This window comes from Bufo bufo, chromosome 11 (genome assembly GCF_905171765.1).
Source record: "Bufo bufo chromosome 11, aBufBuf1.1, whole genome shotgun sequence".
NCBI lineage: Eukaryota > Metazoa > Chordata > Amphibia > Anura > Bufonidae > Bufo > Bufo bufo.
This window is the reverse complement of record NC_053399.1, coordinates 94,315,463-94,337,573: the sequence shown is the minus strand read 5'-3', so window position 1 is coordinate 94,337,573 and position 22,111 is coordinate 94,315,463. Positions and strand designations below refer to the sequence as shown.

The window sequence follows — 22,111 nt, the reverse complement described above, 5'->3', positions numbered from 1 at the left end:
CCAAGTTTACTCGAGTGTTAAAATAAGTTACTATATTCCTCCAGCTGGATACACTATTTCTTGTTAGTGTGGAGGAGTTTGGCTGCACCATATATATACAGGAGTATAAGCCACTCTTCCATACGTTAGCCTGATGTGTATTTTTGGCGGATAGCCACATATTTTAGATTAATTCAAAAAAAGGTTATTTTAAGCGTCTTATTAAGGCAGTTAACCCCTTCTTTTGCATTGTGCAGTACTTTGACCCATGACACATTCATCAGGTGGGACAGGACAGCCAATTGAGACGCTTCAGCACATGGACACCCCCCCACCCTATAACAGAACCCGATCTGGCAGCCATTTTACATTCTGTGTTTTGCCAGTGTAGGGAGAGGTTGCTTTGTGGAGCGGGGACAGACTGTAAGGGACACCAAATGCTAACTAATAAGGCCACAAAAGTCATTTTAAGGACTGGTATAGGTGTGCTATCGAGAGGTGTGATATACTGAGGGGTGCGATATACTTATAATATACTTTCTAACATAGAAAGTATATTATAGTGCATTTGTATTGTGCAGCAGTTGTGTGCAGTTCTGCTGCGATACCGCAGCTATATAAAGGGACAAACGCTATTGGAATAAATAATTTCAACTGGTATGATAGACCTGTTGCCCCCCAAAAAACTGATTGAGGGGTATGAAATACCTATAATATACTTTCTAACATAGAAAGTATATTATAGTACATTTGTATTGTGCAGCAGTTGTGTGCGGTTATGTTGTGATACCGCAGGTATATAGAGGGACAAGCGTTATTGGAACAACTATTTGTAACAGGTGTGATATACCTGTTGCCTCAAAAACAAAAAAAAAATGATTGAGGGGTGCGGTATACCCGCTTCCACAAAATACTGATTAAGGGGTTTCATATACCTGCTTCTACAAAAAACTGATTAAGGGGTTCTATATACCTGCTTTCACAAAATACTGATTGAGGGTGCAATATACCTGCTTCCACCAAATATTGATTAAGGGGTTTTATATACCTACTTCCACAAATACTGCTCTTCTCTAGGGACTTTGGCACAGGGTCATTTTGAAAATGACAGGTAGAGGAAGAGGCAGGTCGTTCCGCAGGGATGGTAGGGGTCAGGCAGGTGCACCAAGCAGGAGCCTAAGTGGGAAGTTGGAGAAGGTGCGTGCGATTACGTCAAAGGACGCATCAGAGTTGGTTGAGTGGCTCACTCCACCTTCCGCTTCTGCACTCTCCTCATCCTCTGTATCTGAACCCTCCTCAATCTGCTATGTGCACCCCCAAAGACACCACCACCATAGCCCCTCCACTACTCGAGTCAGAGGATTTTTTTCCCCATCCATTCCCAGACTTACCGAAGCGAAGCCATTATTGGCATCCGATGAGGAAGAGGAGGTAGCAACAGCCGCCAACCAGCGGTCTGACGACAGTACCCAGTTCAGCCCAAGGAGGGTGGTCTCCGCTGTTCCTGCCTACTCCAAGATCTCTAATGTCAGTGGTGGTGAAGGTGACAATGATGACGTGTTGATGGACGTCACGTGGGTGCCCACAAGAGAGGAAGAGGAGGGGAGTTCAGAGGGAGAGACGGAGCAGCAGATAGGGAGGAGAAGCAGGCAGAACTCGCAGTGCACAGGCGGCAAAAAAAGCAGACTGCAAATTTATAAGGAGCCAGCCATCCACCATGCACGGTCACATCTTGCGCTCCCAGGACGCCTGCACATGGCTCCGCAGTGTGGGCTTTTTTTTTAACGTGTCAGCTGCTGACAATAGTATTGCCAGCTGCAGCCTGTGCTGTCAACGCATAAGTCGCGGTAAGCCCAACACTCACCTAGGGACGACCGCCTTAAGAAGGCCCCTGGCCTCCCATCACCGAGCCCAGTGGGAGCAACGCCGTCAGAACCCACAAAGCCACACTCCCGGAGCTCCACGTCCTGCCTCTTCTCCTCTCTCCTCCCATTTGTCCTCCACCTTCCACCGTGCCATCGTCGCATTTATCTGGCAAAAGTCAGGCTTCCATGGCCCAAATGTTCGAGCGGAAAAAGTTGGATGACGCCAGATAACCCTCTTGCCCAACGGCTGACCGCTGGCTTTTCGGAACTGCTAGCCCACCAACTACTGCCATATAAACTGGTGGACTCGGAGGCCTTAAAAAAATTAGTGGCCATTGGCACACCGCAATGGAAGGTCCCCGGAAGGAAATATTTCTCCCAGAAGGGCATCCCAGTGCTATGTGGCCACGTTCAGCGGCAGTTGAATATATCTCTGGCACACAGTGTAGGTGCCAAGATACATCTGACCACAGACACGTGGTCTAGCAAACACGGGCAGAGAAGGTACATAACTTTTACTGTCCACTTAGTAAACCTTCTGACGGCCATCAAGCATGTAACCTGTGGCACCCGTATGGATTTGGTGTTACCGCCACGGATTGCATGCATGCCTGCCTCTTCTTCTCCTCCTCCTACTCCATCTCCTCCTTGGCTAACTCCTCCTTTTCCACTGCTACCGCCTCTTCCGCTGCACCCCCCAAACTCCCCAAAACCTATTTGAAGTGCCAGGTGAGATGGTGCCATGCTGTGCTGCGGCTGTTGTGCCTGGAAGAAAAGACCCACACCAGTCCTGCACTGCTATCAGCTCTGTGGTCACAGGCCGATCAGTGGCTAACCCGCCTCAATTTGACAGTTGGTAAAGTGGTGTGCGACAACGGTGCCAATCTGCTGAGCATGCAGAAACAGGGCAAAATGACACACGTGCATGGCACATGTCCTGAACTTAGTTGTGCAGCGATTCGTTGCCAAATACCTGCCTGTCAGATGTCTGATTTGTGACACCCCAACGCTCTGGAACTCCACCTTTTATATCCTTGATAGGCTGCTCAAGCAGTAACGTGCCGTTAATGACTACCAGTACGAACTCTGCAGCAGGACATGTTCTGGGGAGCTTGGTTTCTTTTCACCGCGCCAGTGGCTGCTCATGCACGACGCATGCAGACTTCTGCGGCCATTTGATGAGATCACCAAACTGGTCAGTTGCAGCCAGGGCACCATCAGTGACATCGTACCTTATGCCTTCTTTCTGGAGCGTGCATTGCGTTGTGTCATTGATCAAGCCGTCGAGGAACAGGAGCTGGAGGATGAGGAATTTGCAATGCTAAATGAATTCCCGGGGGGGGGGGGGGGGGCAACTCCATGTGAGACAAATCAGCAGGAGTCTGAAGAAGAGTCAGAGGAGGATGGTGTCTGGGGGGAGGAGGAGCAAGAAGAGCAGGCTTTTAGGGAACTTTAAACTTTTCGGGGATCCCTGGTGTTGTCCGTGGCTGGGGGGTGGAGACCGAGGACGACATTCTCCTGGGCGATGAGCAGGAGCCAGGGTGCTCCACCACTTCCAATTTAGTGCAAATGGGGGCCTTCATGCTCCAGTGTTTGAAGAGGGACCCCTGTATAAAGGGCAAGGACCAGTACTGGGTGGCAACGTACTTAAACCCCCGATACAAACACAAAATGGCGTACATGTTACCAGCATCACAGAGGGCTGTCAGAATGCAGCATTTCCAAGCCTTGCTGCGAGAGATGCTGCATTCTGCTGTTGCAGGCACTGGCAGAGGAATTTCCACCCACAGCGAAACAGGTGCTGGTACCAATTCTACCGCGCCTGCAAGAAGAGGGCGGTTTGAAGCTGTGTTGGTCACTTCGGATATGAGATCATTATTGCAGCCAACCCATGGAGAGCCGCCCTCCGGTTCCAGCCTCAGGGTATGCCTAGACTGACAGGTGTCCGACTACTCCGGGTTACCGCCCAATGTGGACGCTCTGAGAAGCGAGGAACCCCTGGACTACTGGGTGTGCAGGCTTGACCTGTGGCCAGAGCTGACACAATTTGCCATGGAACTCTTGGCTTGCCCCTTGTCGAGTATCCTGTCCGAAAGGACGTTCAGCGCAGCAGGGGGGATCGTGACCGATAAGCGCACTCGCCTAGCTCATGAGTGTGGAGTACCACACATTTCTAAAAATGAATAAGGCATGGATCTCGGAGGAATTCAACACCTGTGACGACCACGTGTAATTGAATTTCCTCATGCCAGCCCACACATATCCACCACCACGCAGAACAAAGAAAGAGAAGGTCCTTGTCTTATGTATATACAGCGGCATAAAAGGCCTTTTCTGTCAAGTGAATGCTTAATTTTTGGGGCCTCTACTCCAGTGGCCTACAGTAAAAATTTTATCCAGTGACCGCCTAATGTACCTCCAGACACATAATCACTAGTTCTTTTTTATCAGATGAATGCCTAATTTTCTGGGGCCTGTACTGGCCTACAGTAAAATTTGTATCCAGTGACCGCCTAATGTACCTCCAGCCACATCATCACAAGTTCTTTTCTGTCAAGTGAATGTCAAATTTTTGGGGCCTGTACTGGCCTACAGTAAAATTTTTATCCAGTGACCGCCTAATATACCTCCAGCCACATAATCACAAGTTCTTTTCTGTCAGGTGAATGCCTAATTTTTGGGGCCTGTACTGGCCTACAGTAAAATTTTTAGCCAGTGACCGCCTAATGTATCTCCATCCACATAATCACTTGTTCTTTTCTGTCAGGTGAATACCAAATTTGTGGGGCCTGTACTCCAATAAAAATTTTCTAGGCTCCAGCAGGGCACATTTTTGAGTTTCCCTTTAAGACGCATAAAAATTGCCCCTGATTAAAATAAAAAAAATTGTGGGAATTTTTGCCAATGATCCCCCTCTGGTATGTCACTGTCCATGTTGTGGTACTATTTGTGCACTTGTGGTAAGTATTTGGTGGCTGCAAATATGACCTGAAGGTTTTTCAGGTTCGCCTGCCATTAAAGTAAATGGGGCCCGCTGCAAACGCGTGTTTGCGAACATTTGATCGCGATCTCGCGTTTGTGAAACGTCCCGGCCGATGTTCGTCCATCCTTAGTTTCTATATATTTGAAGGATAAAAACTTTGTGACTTTCTTCTGGGGTTGGGCCTTCATTGCTAACAAGTGCATAAAAACAAGTATACAAGCATGCAAGCTCCACAAGCTAACTCTATCTGCAGAATATGCCATGCTAAGGACCTTAGTAACTTCCATCAGATCATAGGATGTCATCTTAACAACATATTAGATCATCAAATTTTATTTTGCTGAAATGAAAACGTCTGGCTTAAGCCCTGCCAAGTCCTTGTCCTCAATTTGAAGATCAGAGTAATATGAGATAGAACAGTTGTTAGGGACATGCTGCCTGAAAACTAATTGAAAATACTCTGGTTGTTAGGCAATATGTCCCTAGCAACCAGATAAGGGCTCAGAACCTGGTCACATCAGAGGATTCTTTGGTACCAAACTAATCCAGGCTGACCCTTGTATTTAAGTATACCTTGCTTAATGTATGCCCAAACCAGCTTAAATCTATCAGGTTCATTTGATGAAATAACTTTTTGAGTTTTTGTAGAGTTACATCTTTTACAGTATATTCATATTTATTTTATTCCAATATATTTTATTAAAAGGAGTTGTCCTGCCTTGGATAAACCTTCTTTGTTGCAAGGGTCACTTAACAACTAGCTGGTCAAAGGGTGTCAACTGCTGGATTCCACTAAGAACAGCTGTAAAATATGGGTTCAATTTGGAAGGACACAAAGCCACCACAGGAGACATATATTAATGGATCTTTATGCATTTTCCAGAGCTCTTCTCCAGCCCAGTTATAAAGGTGACCCCAAATCCAGCGCTGGAAGGTGATGAGATGATCCTCACGTGCTATACAAACCTTATTCCTCTCCGACAGAATACAAAACTTTTGTTTGCTTTCTACAGAGATGGACATAATGTTCAAGGATTCAGTCCATCTAATAAATATGGTGTCCAGTCCATTCATTTAGAGGATTCTGGGAAATACTCCTGTACAGTAAAAACCATGTCCAACAATGTGAAAAAGGAAGGTCCGGTGTCATATATCACAGTACATGGTGAGTAATGAGTCAAAGAGTGAATTTGCTTTATATTTGAATGTCACATAGCTAATAGTCAATGATTACAAAAATACACTACATGATCAAAAGTATGTGACCCCCTTCTAGGTTCGGTCATTTTAGCCACATTGCTAATAAGAGTATAGAATGAAGTATATAAGTGTTATGACTAGCGGGTGGGAATCCGCCACCCACGTGACCAACTCCCTCTGAGGAAAATATCTGAGCACAGCCCTTGTTCTTCACATGATACCTCTGATGGTAAGGAGAGACTTTCCCAAGGGGAGTAGCAGGTGCTACCTCAGAAGGGAATTAGAACCCGAGTGTGAACCCACTGGCCTGGCCTCTAGGTGACACAATACACCCAGTGGATGCTAGGAGGCGAGAGGCTGTAGTCAGGGTACGAAGGCAGAAGTCAGGGCAAGCGTCAGTCAGCCAAAGTCCGTAAACGTAGATCAGGGTCAGGGCAGGCGGCAATCAGGCAAAGTCCGTAATACGTAATCCAAAGTCCGGTACACAGAATGACAAGAACCAACAGAACACCTAAGCACAAACCGAAAACTAGACATGCTAGGGACCTAAGTTGCTCAGGTTCCTTCCTGCCTTCCTGTAGAAGAGGTGCCTTTAAATACCTCCTGCAGACCAGCTATAGACAGGGGAAGATAGAGGGCGTGTGCAGGCTGCCTCATAAAGGGAGGAGAGACAAGCTCGCACACACAAGGAATTCTGAGCCAGAGTGCAAGCTCTACTCAGAGCCTGGAGGGAAATGCTTGTGTCAGGAGCGCAGACCACAGCTAAGAACCCTGCTGCCCGCGCCTGTCAGCAAGGCGTGCAGTAGAAGGAAAGAGTGAAGAAACCCGCCCTCCGTACCTGTGGGGACAGAATAGAAGATAAGGGGAGCTGGGCATGGAGGCTCCACACACTAACTCTATAAGAAGAATATGCCATGTTAATGACCTCAGTGACTTCTACCATATAATAAGATATCATTTTACCAACAAGTCAGGTCATCAAATTTTATACTGCTGAAAAGAAAAGGTCTGGCTTAAAGGGGTTGTCCGGGTTCAGAGTTGAACCCGGACATACCCTTATTTTCACCCAAACAAAACAATAGCTAATCTTAGGGAGACCAGCTACAGAAAACACTGTGGAGCCTCATTTAAGAGTCTCAACACAGCAATCCAAAGTGCAAAGCTCCCTGGGAAACAGTGATATGCAAAATAACCGTGGAGCCCCAGTTATGGGTCTTCAACACAGTGAAAGCCAGATATCCCTCAAAGGAAGGAAAACCGAGCAAAGGGGTGTCCCCATTACAGAGATCACCAAATCCACCATATTAAATGGCCCCTATGTCAAGATCCCGCTCTTTTACAAGCTTTAAGGATGTGACGGGGAAAACCTAAGCCAGTTATCCATCCACAGACAGCTGTTTCGGTTGTTGCCCCTCATCAGTGTGGAGTAGGATTCTGGCTAACCGGGAGCAATGCCTTGGAGACAACTCAAACAAAACAATAGCTGATCTTAGGGAGACCAGCTACAGAAAACTCTACCAATTGACACACATTTATTTGAGAAATTGATATAATTAGCTAGCAATATAAAATTGATAATACAATTCAATAAAATAGTACAATAAAATACAATGATACAGCCACAATGGGGTGAATGGTTATACTCAATGATATACAATGTCCAATAATCCTGTGATAAAAGTGATATAAAGGCCTATATGTCCATAGGAGTCCAATGAGGCCCTAATAAATAGGAATAGTGTAAGTATAACTCCACAAGTTCCGGCAATCTACCAGTATTAGTGTATCAGGTATTAGTCCCGTAACATACAGTGTTGTTGATAGAATAGAGATGGACTTGCCGGCTTTTCAGCCGCTTACCTCCCCTTCGTATATAACTTCAGTCCTGCGGTTTGTTCGGACTGGATAAGTGGGGCTCGTCAGTGCGGCGTCTCCCGTCACTGTATTCAATGACCGGGCTTACCTCTTCATGTGGATAATGTACTTTGTTCTTGCAGTGCGGGTACAGCACGTGGAACGTCCCGGTTAGTATGAAGGGCCGGCGTCTCACAATGCTATGCGTTGGTATCCGCGTCGGATACTTGCGGAGTAGCACTTACGTCACTTCCTGTGGATTCCGGTAGTGACGAATATTGCGTCCGATGATTCCAAGCTGCAATTTTCGAATATTTAGTGTTGCAGATATCAAAGTCCTTTTTGCATGGCCATGCAATTGAAGAAGTATCGACAGGTATATGGCGTGAAATCCAGACGCGTTTCGGGAGTTGTCACTCTCCCTTCCTCAGTGGTTGCGCCATACCTGTCTAAACACGCCTTATATACTTCTCTAGGTTATCTTCAAAGACTGGAACGGACCTCTGGATTTGTTCCTTCCATTTCTGCACAATTTAATGTCTGAGACTTCTAGTTTTCACAGTCTGTTGTTTATTGTATATATATCTCAATTTTAGGTATCGGAAAGTCTCAGATCACCTTTCAATCATTGATATGTTTAATAAATTTCCCTTTCTTGCAAATATCAAAAGAGAAAAAACGTAACAAAATTCCATTCAATATATACCCCATTGATGGATGCATCCTATTATTTAAAACCAGAGTAGTAATTTATACTAAATAATTTATGCTAAATAAAATATTTTAATAAATATAAATATATAAAATGTATAAGTAAAAATGAAATGGAAATGGATGTGGATAATTCAAAAAGGTGTATCGGTATAGTGGGTCTTTATCACAATATAATGGATATTAATCAAAATCTAAATTACCGATAGCGGATATAAATCCATTATTCCTATCGTCAATATCGCAATATATGCCCAAGCACATGTAATATGCCCAAGCACATAAAGACCTGCATAAAAACCTGCAGTGACACCAAAGCAGGCGGCACTATTGACTCCATTAATAGGGTAGATGATAGGGTTGATGGGGGACCTCCATTTGAGAACGGCCACAGTATAAAGACATAGCTTGGCCTATAGCCCTACATCAAATAGAAGGCATCCTCACAGAAAGCCAAAGAGTTCCAACTCTGAATTTAGTCCCGACGGTAATAAACTCCCAAATTCGTATATTCGTCGGGACTCCCTTCTGGACATGTGTTTGATATAGCAATCCAAAGTGCAAAGCTCCCTGGGAAACAGTGATATGCAAAATAACCGTGGAGCCCCCCTTATTTTCACCCAGGCAGCCTCCCTGAGGCTAGCATCGGAGCATCTCATGCTCCGATGCACTCCCTTGCCCTGCTACATCAGCAGGGCACGGGCTCTTTTGTTTATCATAACACACTGCTGGGCCGAAGTTTCGCTCGGCAGTGTGTTTGTTGACGTCACTGGCTCTGATGGGCGGGCTTTAGCGCCGCCCTAGCCGTTTTACTAAAGCCCGCTCATCAGTGCCGGTGTCGTTACCGGGCTTCCTGGCAGCCCCATGGAGAGCCCCGGTACGTCACCGGAACTCCTAAAAATGCCTTTGCCCTGCACGATTTAGCGCAGGGCAAAGGAGAGCATCGGAGCCTATAGAGAATAAATGGGTCTGTGAATGTCCTCCAATGAGGACAAGTTTCCTAGTAGCAAGTATTTCATATCGGTAGTGCCACCAAATACCTTGCAAGTTCAAAAGTTTGGGTGCTTCAATCCATTCAAATTACTAAACTACTGTAATGAATTGTTCATTATTCTGAACCTTCATGGCCCCAAATTGCCAGATTACTGGAATTTTACTGTATAATATTTTCTGGTAATAGTCATAATTATTTTCAGTTACTTAACTTTTTTTTTTTTTTAGGTGCTAAAATTTATGAACTACAGAATATTGTGAGACTAGCCATATCTTCATTTGTTTTCATTGTCTGCTGGATTATGATTATTAAGTGTTGCTAATATTCCAGAAGTTACATGGACCATTCAACAGTCAAGGAGCAGGAAATCAATACGAGGAGGACTTGATTGAACATCTAAAGTCATTGATTAGTTTTCATTAAAAGGAGAGCTTGTTAGTTTCCATGTCTAAACCAAAGCTATCATTTGACTCCCAGAAAAGAATTTGACATACAAAAAGTCTAGTTTTGACTGTTTCACCCCATGGAGTCTGAGAAAATCACTGGTGACCTCTTAGTTCACTCCAAATCATGAGCAACTCTGGAAAAGGTATTGTACAGGAACTCTGAGCAGTATGCACCCCATCAAAGAACTACTTGTACTGTATCTCTGCTCTCCAGAAATCACAGGTGCAGCTCTGGGGAGAAAGCAGGAGACTTCTTTTTATGTTAAAGAAAAAGTAAAATAGAAAAAGAAGTGTGGTGTGGCAAGAAGCCCATTTTGGCCAGAAAGCAGAACAACCGCTGCTTTCGAAAAATCCATTCTTCTCAGCCATCTCCATAGAGAGGGGTGCTGCTTTCTCTTCCTGCTCTCAAGCCAAGATTGGGGATTTGGGATCTTCATTCTTTGCAAAAGTAGAGTTCCCAATAAAAAAAAAAAAGGGTTTATTGTGGACATAAATCCCCTTTTCAACATTTTACATGTAAAAGTAATATACATAAAGATGCAGTTTACTCCATTACATTTATGGCTTCAGTTCAGAGCTGAACATCTTCCTTTTGAAAAGTATCATTTTTGAACCTTGTATTGTACAAATAAGACTGTTTCTATGAATTATAATAGTTTAGAAAAGTTGTTAAGAGTGTCTACAGGCTTGTTAACTGTTTCCAATGACAACAAGCAGCTCTGGAGTACAACTGTCATGGTCTTACCTGCTTGCTGCTCTCCTTCGTTTGACATGTGCTGGCGGCCATCTTGGGTCCTGGGTTTCTTGTAGCCTTCCACCCTGCGGCTCCTCCTTCCCCTGGGAGGAGCTGGATGCCAAGCTCATATATATAGGAGGTCTGTGGCTTCAGTTCCTTGCTTGGTCCTCTTGTGTTCACATGCTTCTAAGACTGCTGCTGCTTCTGGTTCCTGATCCTGGCTTCGTCTGACTACCCTGCTGGTTCCTGATCCTGGCTTCGTCTGACTACCCTGCTGGTTCCTGATCCTGGCTTCGTCTGACTACCCTGCTGGTTCCTGATCCTGGCTTCGTCTGACTACCCTTCTGGTTCCTGACCTCTGGCTTCGCAAAGACTCTGCTCGGTTTCACCATCCGTTTGGACTTTTGCTTTACAGCTTTATTTTCAATAAAGCCTTCTTATTTTCACTTATCTCTTGTTGTACGTCTGGTTCATGGTTCCGTGACATTAGGACCAAGCCATGAATTCTGACGGTACAGGGCCATCCTCGCTACCCACGCTGGTTGCCAGACTTGATCAGCAGGATCACCTGTTGGGTCGGTTCGCTGTGGCGTTGCAAACCCTGCTTGAACGCACGGCTCATTTCGCTCCCGTTGCCGATGGGTCGGTTGTCGCTCCTGGGCTCGCTCCTACTGCCGCTCCGGTTGTTGCGCCAGAGTCTACCCCGACACCTGTTGTTGCGCCTGCGGTGTTTCGGGGTATGACCGGTTCTGCCCCTCTTCCACAGCGCTTTGGGGGAGAGCCAACTCAGTGCCGAGGTTTCCTTAACCAGGTGGGCATTTATTTCGAGTTGCTGCCACATGCCTTTCCTACTGAGAGATCAAAGGTGGGCTTCTTGATCTCGCTGCTCTCGGACAAGGCCTTGGCCTGGGCCAGCCCTTTATGGGAGAACAACAATCCGGTGGTTGCCGAGTTTTCCGGTTTTGTTGCTTCTCTTCGGAAGGTATTCGATGTGCCGGCTCGTGCTGCCTCTGCTGCGAAGCTCCTTATGTCCATCAGACAGGGTTCACGATCCGTAGCTGAATACGCCATTGAGTTTCGTACCCTGGCAGCAGAGGTGGGCTGGAATAATGAGGCTCTGGTCGCTGCTTTCTCTCATGGTCTCTCGGATGCCTTGAAGGATGAGGTTGCAGCTAAGGACCTACCAGTTGAGCTCGAGTCTCTTATTTCTTTCCTGATTTTGATTGACACCAGACTCAGGGAGAGACCTTCCTTTAAGGAGAACCTGCGGAGGTCTTCTAACAGATTGGTGCCTACGTTTGCTGTCCCACCCGTGCCTCCCTCTCCTCCCACGCCTCCTGGGGATGACTTGTCTGGGGGTGAACCCATGCAGCTGGGGTTTGCTCGCCTGTCCGAGGGGGAGAGGGCACTCCGGAGAGGCGAGGGCCGATGCATGTACTGTGGTCTCGGTGGGCATTTTCGGTTGGCATGTCCGAACCGTCCGGGAAACGCTCGTACCCTGAGATCCTGTCGGGGGCAGATCTTGGGTGGAGTCTCCTCGTCCCCGGTTTCCCGTGTTGACAAACCACTGATCACTGTTGTCCTCTCCTGGGTCGGGGGCTCGGTGACGACCCAGGCGTTGGTGGACTCTGGTGCTGGTGGTTTGTTCATTGATAGTGTGTTCGCTGCCGCCAATTCCATTCCTCTGCAGGCTCGAGGTTCCCCACTGGCTCTTGAGGCGATAGACGGCAGACCCCTTCTGCCGCCACACGTGACTCATGAGACCCTTCCAGTGGGGATAGCCATTGGTGCCGTTCACAGAGAGTCGGTCTGCCTCCAGGTTATTTCGTCTCCACACTACTCGGTGGTCTTGGGGTACCCCTGGCTCCAGAAGCATAATCCGACTTTCGATTGGAGATCGGTCGAGATCCTCTCGTGGTCACCGCAGTGTGGGGCTAGTTGCATCCATGGGTCTGTCAAGTTGCTGTGTACTTCCTCGGACTCTCTGTTGCCTCCTGAATACGAGGAGTACCGGGATGTATTCGATAAGGTGCGCGCGGTTGCCCTACCTCCGCACCGCCCATACGATTGTGCCATAGAGTTACAATCTGGTGCCGTTCCTCCTCGTGGCAAAGTCTATCCACTGTCGGTAGCGGAGAATGAGGCCATGGAGGAGTACGTGAGGGAGGCGCTTTCACGCGGACACATTCGCAAATCTTCGTCCCCGGCAGGGGCTGGATTTTTCTTTGTGAAAAAGAAGGGCGGTGAGTTGAGGCCTTGCATCGATTACAGGGGTCTCAATCGCATCACGATCAAGAACGCTTACCCGATACCCTTGATTTCCGAGCTGTTCGATCGCCTTAAAGGGGCCACGGTCTTTACCAAACTCGACCTGAGGGCGGCATATAACCTGGTAAGGATCAAGGCGGGCGATGAGTGGAAGACCGCGTTTAACACCAGGACCGGTCATTACGAATCCTTGGTTATGCCCTTTGGGTTGTGCAATGCGCCCGCAGTCTTTCAGGAATTCATCAACGATGTTTTCCGTGACCTGTTGCAGCAGTGTGTGGTAGTCTATTTGGATGACATCTTGGTATATTCTGAATCCATGGAGGCCCACATTCTGGATGTCAGACGAGTGTTGCAACGGTTACGAGAGAACAAGCTGTTCGGTAAGCTTGAGAAATGCGAATTTCACCGATCCCAGGTAACCTTCTTAGGTTACATCATTTCCGCTGAGGGGTTCTCCATGGATCCTGAGAAGGTTTCGGCTGTCTTACAGTGGCCCCAGCCCAGTGGTCTTCGTTCCCTGCAGCGCTTTTTGGGCTTCGCCAATTATTATCGGAAGTTCATCAGGGACTTTTCCATGCTGGCCAAGCCTCTCACGGATCTGACCAGGAAGGGCAGTAATTCCCAGGTCTGGCCGCTCGAGGCCATCCGAGCTTTTGAGGCCCTAAAGTCCGCCTTTGTGTCGGCTCCGATTCTGTCGCATCCCAACCCTGGGTTGCCCTTTGTCCTCGAGGTGGACGCGTCTGAGACGGGAGTAGGCGCCCTTCTGTCTCAGCGTAGAACACCAGAGGGTCCTCTGCTTCCTTGTGGGTTTTACTCCCGGAAACTGTCTTCCGCGGAGTGCAACTATCAGATTGGTGACAGGGAGTTATTGGCCATCGTGCAGGCCCTTAAAGAATGGAGGCACTTGCTCGAGGGTTCGGTGGTTCCGGTTCTCATCCTGACGGACCACAAGAATCTGACCTACCTTTCTGAGGCCAAGAGATTGACACCACGTCAGGCCAGATGGGCTCTGTTCTTGTCACGTTTTAATTACGTGGTCTCCTACCTACCCGGTTCCAAGAACATCAGGGCGGATGCCTTATCACGGCAGTACTCCGAGCTGTCCAGGGAGGAGTCGATTCCGACTTCGGTCATACCTCCGAATCAGATCCTGGCCGCCATTCGCACCAGCCTGACCTCTCCCCTGGGTGAGCAGATTTTGGCGGCTCAATCTGGTGCTCCCTCTGGGAGACCCAACGGCAGATGTTTTGTGCCTGAGGAGTTGCGCACTCGGTTGTTGCGAACCTACCATAACTCCAAGACCGCGGGGCATCCTGGAAAGAATCAGCTGTCCTGGGCTGTTTCACGTCTGTTCTGGTGGCCTTCCCTACGTTCCGACATCGCCGCATATGTAGCGGCATGCTCCGTTTGTGCCCAGAGTAAGTCCCCTCGGCACCTTCCGTTGGGCCTTCTGCAACCCATAGCCACCGGGGAGCGCCCATGGTCACACCTGGGGATGGATTTCATTGTGGACCTCCCTGCATCCCGAGGCCATACGGTCATTCTCATGATTGTGGATCGGTTTTCCAAAATGTGCCACTGTGTTCCTCTCAAGAAGTTACCCTCTGCACAAGAGTTGGCCACGATTTTTGCCAGGGAGGTCTTCCGGTTGCACGGTTTGCCTAAGGAGATTGTGTCGGATCGGGGGAGTCAGTTTGTGTCCAGGTTCTGGCGCGCCTTTTGCTCCCAGTTGGGGATTCATCTCTCCTTCTCCTCGGCCTACCACCCTCAGTCCAATGGGGCCGCAGAACGATCCAATCAGGCCTTGGAGCAATTCCTTCGTTGCTATGTCTCCGATCACCAAGACAATTGGGTTGACCTCCTGCCTTGGGCTGAGTTTGCCAGGAACACGGCGGTGAACTCTTCCTCTGGGACGTCTCCCTTCATGGCCAATTATGGGTTCCAACCTGCCGTGTTACCGGAGGTATTCTCTCCCCAGGATATTCCGGCTGTGGAGGATCACCTTTCCGTCCTACGTGCTTCTTGGGTACAGATCCAGAAGTCCCTTGAGGTCTCTGCGCAGCGCCAGAGATTCCAGGCTGATCGCAGACGAGCGCCTGCTCCTTCCTACCAGGTCGGCGACCGTGTATGGTTGTCCACCCGCAACCTCAACCTTCGAGTGCCCACTCCCAAGCTGGCGCCTCGCTTTGTTGGTCCCTTCCGAGTGCTTCGCAGGGTAAACCCGGTAGCCTATGCCCTTGCGCTTCCTCCTGGCATGCGGATCTCCAACGTGTTTCATGTCTCCCTGTTGAAGCCACTGGTGTGTAATCGTTTCACTTCCTCGGTTCCTCGGCCTCGTCCGGTCCAAGTGGGCAATCGTGAGGAATATGAGGTGAGCAATATCCTGGACTCACGCCTGGTCCGCGGTCGGTTGCAGTTTTTGGTCCATTGGCGTGGTTATGGTCCAGAGGAGCGTTCCTGGGTTCCCTCCGCAGATGTCCATGCTCCTGCCTTGCTCCGAGCCTTCCACGCACGCTTCCCTCAGAAACCGTTTTGTGCTCCGCGGAGGAGGGGCCCTTGAGGGGGAGGTACTGTCATGGTCTTACCTGCTTGCTGCTCTCCTTCGTTTGACATGTGCTGGCGGCCATCTTGGGTCCTGGGTTTCTTGTAGCCTTCCACCCTGCGGCTCCTCCTTCCCCTGGGAGGAGCTGGATGCCAAGCTCATATATATAGGAGGTCTGTGGCTTCAGTTCCTTGCTTGGTCCTCTTGTGTTCACATGCTTCTAAGACTGCTGCTGCTTCTGGTTCCTGATCCTGGCTTCGTCTGACTACCCTGCTGGTTCCTGATCCTGGCTTCGTCTGACTACCCTGCTGGTTCCTGATCCTGGCTTCGTCTGACTACCCTGCTGGTTCCTGATCCTGGCTTCGTCTGACTACCCTTCTGGTTCCTGACCTCTGGCTTCGCAAAGACTCTGCTCGGTTTCACCATCCGTTTGGACTTTTGCTTTACAGCTTTATTTTCAATAAAGCCTTCTTATTTTCACTTATCTCTTGTTGTACGTCTGGTTCATGGTTCCGTGACAACAACACAGGCTGTAACTCAGGAGAGAGTATTTTTGAAACTGGTTACCATTGTAGCTAAACTCTCAGAGCTCTTGGTATTCAGTCAGGATCAATTTTCAGCCTCTGAATATACACTGCGTGCAGAATTATTAGGCAAATGAGTATTTTGACCACATCATCCTCTTTATGCATGTTGTCTTACTCCAAGCTGTATAGGCTCGAAAGCCTACTACCAATTAAGCATATTAGGTGATGTGCATCTCTGTAATGAGAAGGGGTGTGGTCTAATGACATCAACACCCGATATTAGGTGTGCAGAATTATTAGGCAACTTCCTTTCCCTTGGCAAAATGGGTCAAAAGAAGGAATTGACAGGCTCAGAAAAGTCTAAAATAGTGAGATATCTTGCAGTGGGATGCAGCACTCTTAAAATTGCAAAGCTTCTGAAGCGTGATCATCGAACAATCAAGCGTTTCATTCAAAATAGTCAACAGGGTCGCAAGAAGCGTGTGGAAAAACCAAGGCGCAAAATAACTGCCCATGAACTGAGAAAAGTCAAGCGTGCAGCTGCCAAGATGCCACTTGCCACCAGTTTGGCCATGTTTCAGAGCTGCAACATCACTGGAGTGCCCAAAAGCACAAGGTGTGCAATACTCAGAGACATGGCCAAGGTAAGAAAGGCTGAAAGACCACCACCACTGAACAAGACACACAAGCTGAAACGTCAAGACTTGGCCAAGAAATATCTCAAGACTGATTTTTCTAAGGTTTTATGGACTGATGAAATGAGAGTGAGTCTTGATGGGCCAGATGGATGGGCCCGTGGCTGGATTGGTAAAGGGCAGAGAGCTCCAGTCCGACTCAAACGCCAGCAAGGTGGAGGTGGAGTACTGGTTTGGGCTGGTATCATCAAAGATGAGCTTGTGGGGCCTTTTCGGGTTGAGGATGGAGTCAAGCTCAACTCCCAGTCCTACTGCCAGTTTCTGGAAGACACCTTCTTCAAGCAGTGGTACAGGAAGATGTCTGCATCCTTCAAGAAAAACATGATTTTCATGCAGGACAATGCTCCATCACACGCGTCCAAGTACTCCACAGCGTGGCTGGCAAGAAAGGGTATAAAAGAAGAAAATCTAATGACATGGCCTCCTTGTTCACCTGATCTGAACCCCATTGAGAACCTGTGGTCCATCATCAAATGTGAGATTTACAAGGAGGGAAAACAGTACACCTCTCTGTACAGTGTCTGGGAGGCTGTGGTTGCTGCTGCACGCAATGTTGATGGTGAACAGATCAAAACACTGACAGAATCCATGGATGGCAGGCTTTTGAGTGTCCTTGCAAAGAAAGGTGGCTATATTGGTCACTGATTTGTTTTTGTTTTGTTTTTGAATGTCAGAAATGTATATTTGTGAATGTTGAGATGTTATATTGGTTTCACTGGTAAAAATAAATAATTGAAATGGGTATATATTTGTTTTTTGTTAAGTTGCCTAATAATTATGCACAGTAATAGTCACCTGCACACATAGATATCCCCCTAAAATAGCTAAAACTAAAAACAAACTAAAAACTACTTCCAAAAATATTCAGCTTTGATATTAATGAGTTTTTTGGGTTCATTGAGAACATGGTTGTTGTTCAATAATAAAATTAATCCTCAAAAATACAACTTGCCTAATAATTCTGCACTCCCTGTAAGCAAAATGTCATTCAATAAGAGCAGGGTTCTTGAGAATGGTGAAGAGTTAAAATATATATTTTTAAACTTTTAGTTATACAAGGACTAAAGTGTAACTGCCGCTTCATTTTTTATTCCCTAATGGTATAGTACACCCTGCTGTATAACTGCTTTTGTGATTTAAAATTTGATCATTTTCAGTTTTACCTGCTAATAACTCCCACAAATGCATGCTACTTTCCTATTCAGCATCTCACAGCGTTGCCATGTGCAGTCCGTCTTCTCAGTATTATATCAAGAGACGATGATCTCTGGGAGGAGGAGCTCAGCCCTGACAGCCTGGAGCTGGGCTGAAGCAGAAAGTGGAGGGAGGAGGGCTGCTTTAGATGGCAATATCTTCTTAAAGGTAGCAGCTAGAAATATGCAACTGGTCTTGTTTAAAAGCTGAAAGTGCAGGCTTTCATACAAGACCAGAATGACAGCTCTAGTCTAAGCAACAGAGGAGAAATCACTGTTAGAAATAGAGTCGGGAATAATCGCAGGTAAAATCTGCTTTTACTTTCAGCTTCATTCACAGCATCCCTATTTCTATCATTAATATCTTCCCCTCTACCGAACAGATTTATGTCATTTTGGTATTGTCTGAAAGCTTGGTATGTCATCTTTCAGACAATACAAAGCCCATCTAGCTGGTTCCAAACCAGAGATATAAGCAGCTAAAGCTGGAAGAGAATGAGGGACAGCTGGCTATTAAGAGGTTAAAAGAAATGCTTACTGATTTAATGTAATTGCAGGGCTCGTCTCTGGTTAGCTGTATGTGAGGATACACACTGCTCTGGTTACTTTAGGGAAGTTATCTGAGTTCTGATTGGTCCTGCTAGTTCATGTGCGGAGAGCAAGGGCTTATTGGAAGTGAGGGAAATACAGAATGGCCTCAAGGAAGGGCAAAGATCATCACAGGAAGAGCAGCAGAGGCTATCTTAGGAAGTTGCTGTAATAGAGGCACAGAAAATTATAGTTGCAAAGGGCTGAATACACACATCAGAAAGGTAAAATTAGAGGAAAAATGCAGCTTCATGAATATCTTCCCTTCAGCATCACATATGTTAGGAATAAAATTTTTGGTAGTGAAATGGCAGTTACACTTTAAGTATTACTAGAAAAAACACTGGATGTTCCAGTTTGTAGCTGACCATCGGGGGTTCCACTTTTTATTGGGCCTTTCTAGAGACACCAAACTGATTTGCACTTTGAGGGTCATGAACCGAGTTTAAGAATCTGAAATATTACCGACATAAACTAGAAAACTGGAACACCATTAGTCATAGCTGCTCATCGTCATAGCTTGTGGTTAGTGTTAGACAACCTGCCACTGGGGCTCTATGGTTTTATCTTATGTCTTCTTTATACTTGAACTTCTCCATTTTTAGCAATAAGTTTATTGCAATAAAATGTGTAAACTAAGGTCTAAAGTTCTCCATTTTGCCTTAGGGTCTTACTATTGTTTTAAAATAGCGAAAGCCCTTCCAGATATCTATTATTATTGCCCTGGGCCTTTCAACAAAGGACATGTGATGGGGGTTTATCACATAGGTCTTTGTTGTGTTGTCAACTCTGGGAAAACCTCATATAATCTACACCTTTGCTTGTAATCCTCAGATAGACAGGAATGGGCGCAAATATTTTTCTTACGATCTGCATAGCACATAAGAAATACTCAATATATACAGCCAGGTCCATAAATATTGGGACATGGACACAATTCTAACATTTGTGGCTCTATACACCACCACAATAGATTTGAAATGAAATAAACAAGATTTAACTGCAGACTGTCAGCTTTAATTTGAGAGTATTTACATCCAAATCAGGTGAACGGTGCAGGAATTACAACCGTTTGCATATGTGCCTCCCAGTTGTTAAGAAACCAAAAATAATAGGACAGAATAATAATCATAAATCAAACTTTCACTTTTTAATACTTGGTTGCAAATCCTTTGCAGTCAATTACAGCCTGAAGTCTGGAACGCATAGACATCACCAGACGCTGGGTTTCATCCCTGGTGATGCTCTGCCAGGCCTCTACTGCAACTGTCTTCAGTTACTCCTTGTTCTTGGGGCAATTTCCCTTCAGTTTTGTCTTCAGCAAGTGAAATGCATGCTCAATCGGATTCAGGTCAGGTGATTGACTTGGCCATTACATAACATTCCACTTCCTTCCCTTATAAAACTCTTTGGTTGCTTTTGCAGTATGCTTTGGGTCATTGTCCATCTGCACTGTGAAGCGCCGTCCAATGGGTTCTGAAGCATTTGGCTGAATATGAGCAGATAATATTGCCCGAAACACTTCAGAATTCATCCTGCTGCTTTTGTCAGCAGTCACATCATTAATAAATACAAGAGAACCAGTTCCATTGGCAGTCATACATGTCCACGCCATGACACTACCACCACCATGCTTCACTGATGAGGTGGTATGCTTAGGATCATGAGCTGTTCCTTTCCTTCTACATACTCTTCTCTTCCCATCACTCTGGTACAAGTTGATCTTGGTCTAATCTGTCCATAGGATGTTGTTCCAGAACTGTGAAGACTTATTTAGATGTCGTTTGGCAAACTCTAATGTGGCCTTCCTGTTTTTGAGGCTCACCAATGATTTACATCTTGTGGTGAACCCTCTGTATTCACTCTGGTGAAGTCTTCTCTTGATTGTTGACTTTGACACACATACACCTACCTCCTGGAGAGTGTTCTTGATCTGGCCAACTGTTGTGAAGAGTGTTTTCTTCACCAGGGAAAGAATTCTTCGGTCATCCACCACAGTTGTTTTCCTTTTTTTTAAGAATGTTCCAAACAGTTGTTTAGGCCTTGCCTAATGTTTTTGCTATCTCTCTGATGTTTTTTTTTTTTTTTTCAGCCTAATGATGGCTTGCTTCACTGATAGTGACAGCTTTTTGGATCTCATCTTGAGAGTTGACAGCAACAGATTCCAAATGCAAATAGCACACTTGAAATGAACTCTGGACCTTTTATCTGCTCATTGTAATTAGGATAATGAGGGAATAACACACACCTGGCCATGGAACAGCTGAGAAGCCAATTGTCCCATTACTTTTGGTCCCTTAACTAACAAGTGGGAGGCACATATGCAAACTGTTGTAATTCCTACACCGTTCACCTGATTTGGATGTAAATACCCTCAAATTAAAGCTGACGGTCTGCAGTTAAAGCACATCTTGTTAGTTTCATTTCAAATCCATTGTGGTGGTGTATAGAGCCAAAAATGTTACAATTATGTCAATGTCCCAATATTTATGGACCTGACTTTAAGTCAAGAACAGAATTTTCACGTTATTCACTGCACTTTCTCTTATTAAACCACAGTTGGTACACAACTACCTATTAGAAATGATTGGCGCCATTTACTCTGCAGGTACTGTGTATACTGGTAAGTTATTTCTTGATGTTTCAATTAAAGGGGTTTTACAGGTTCCCGATATTGATCATCAGGATAGGTGTCACACACACAGGGGGTGGGGTAGTTACCACTGAACTCCACCCTCACCCCTGTCCCTGCCTACTTGCCTCGCAAGTCCTAGCGAGGAGCAAGAAGAGCAGGCTTTAAACGTTTCTGGGATCCCTGGTGTTGTCCGTGGATGGGGGGAGGAGTACGAGGCCGACATTATCCTGGATGATGAGCAGGAGCCAGGCCACTACACCGCTTCCAGTTTAGTGTAAATGGGGGCCTTCATGCTCCAGTGTTTGAAGAGGGACCCCCGTATAAAAAGCATAAAGGGCAAGGACCAGTACTGGGTGGCAACATACTTAAACCCCCGGTACAAACACAAAATGGCAGAAATGTTACCACCATCACAGAGGGCTGTCAGAATGCAGCACTTCCAGGCCTTGCTTCGAGAAATGCTGCATTCTGCTTTTGGCAGAGGAATTTCCACTCACAGAGAAACAGTTGCGGGTACCAATCCAAGAGCGCATGGAAGAAGAGGCTGTTTTGAAGATGTGTTGGTCACTTCGGATATGAGATCATTCTTGCAGCCAACCCATCGACAGCCGTTCTCCAGATCCAGCCCCAGGGAACGCTCTGAGAAGCGATGAACCCCTGGACTACTGGGTGGGCAGGCTGGACCTGTGGCCAGAGCTGGCACAATTTTCCATGGAACTGTTGGCTTGCCCCTAGTCCAGTGTCCTGTCCGAAAGGACATTCAGCGCAGCAGGGGGGATCGTGACCGATAAGCGCACTCGCCTAGCTCACGACAGTGTGGACTACCTCACATTTCTAAAAATTAATGAGGCATGGATCTCGGAGGAATTCAACACATGTGACGAGTCAACCA

At 46.6% G+C, this 22,111-nt stretch overlaps 1 pseudogene; it reads left to right on the top strand.

Annotated features, from left to right (window-relative positions):
• The window catches only part of LOC120981569, a 52,368-nt pseudogene that overhangs the window by 12,143 nt on the left and 18,114 nt on the right, over window positions 1–22,111 (top strand).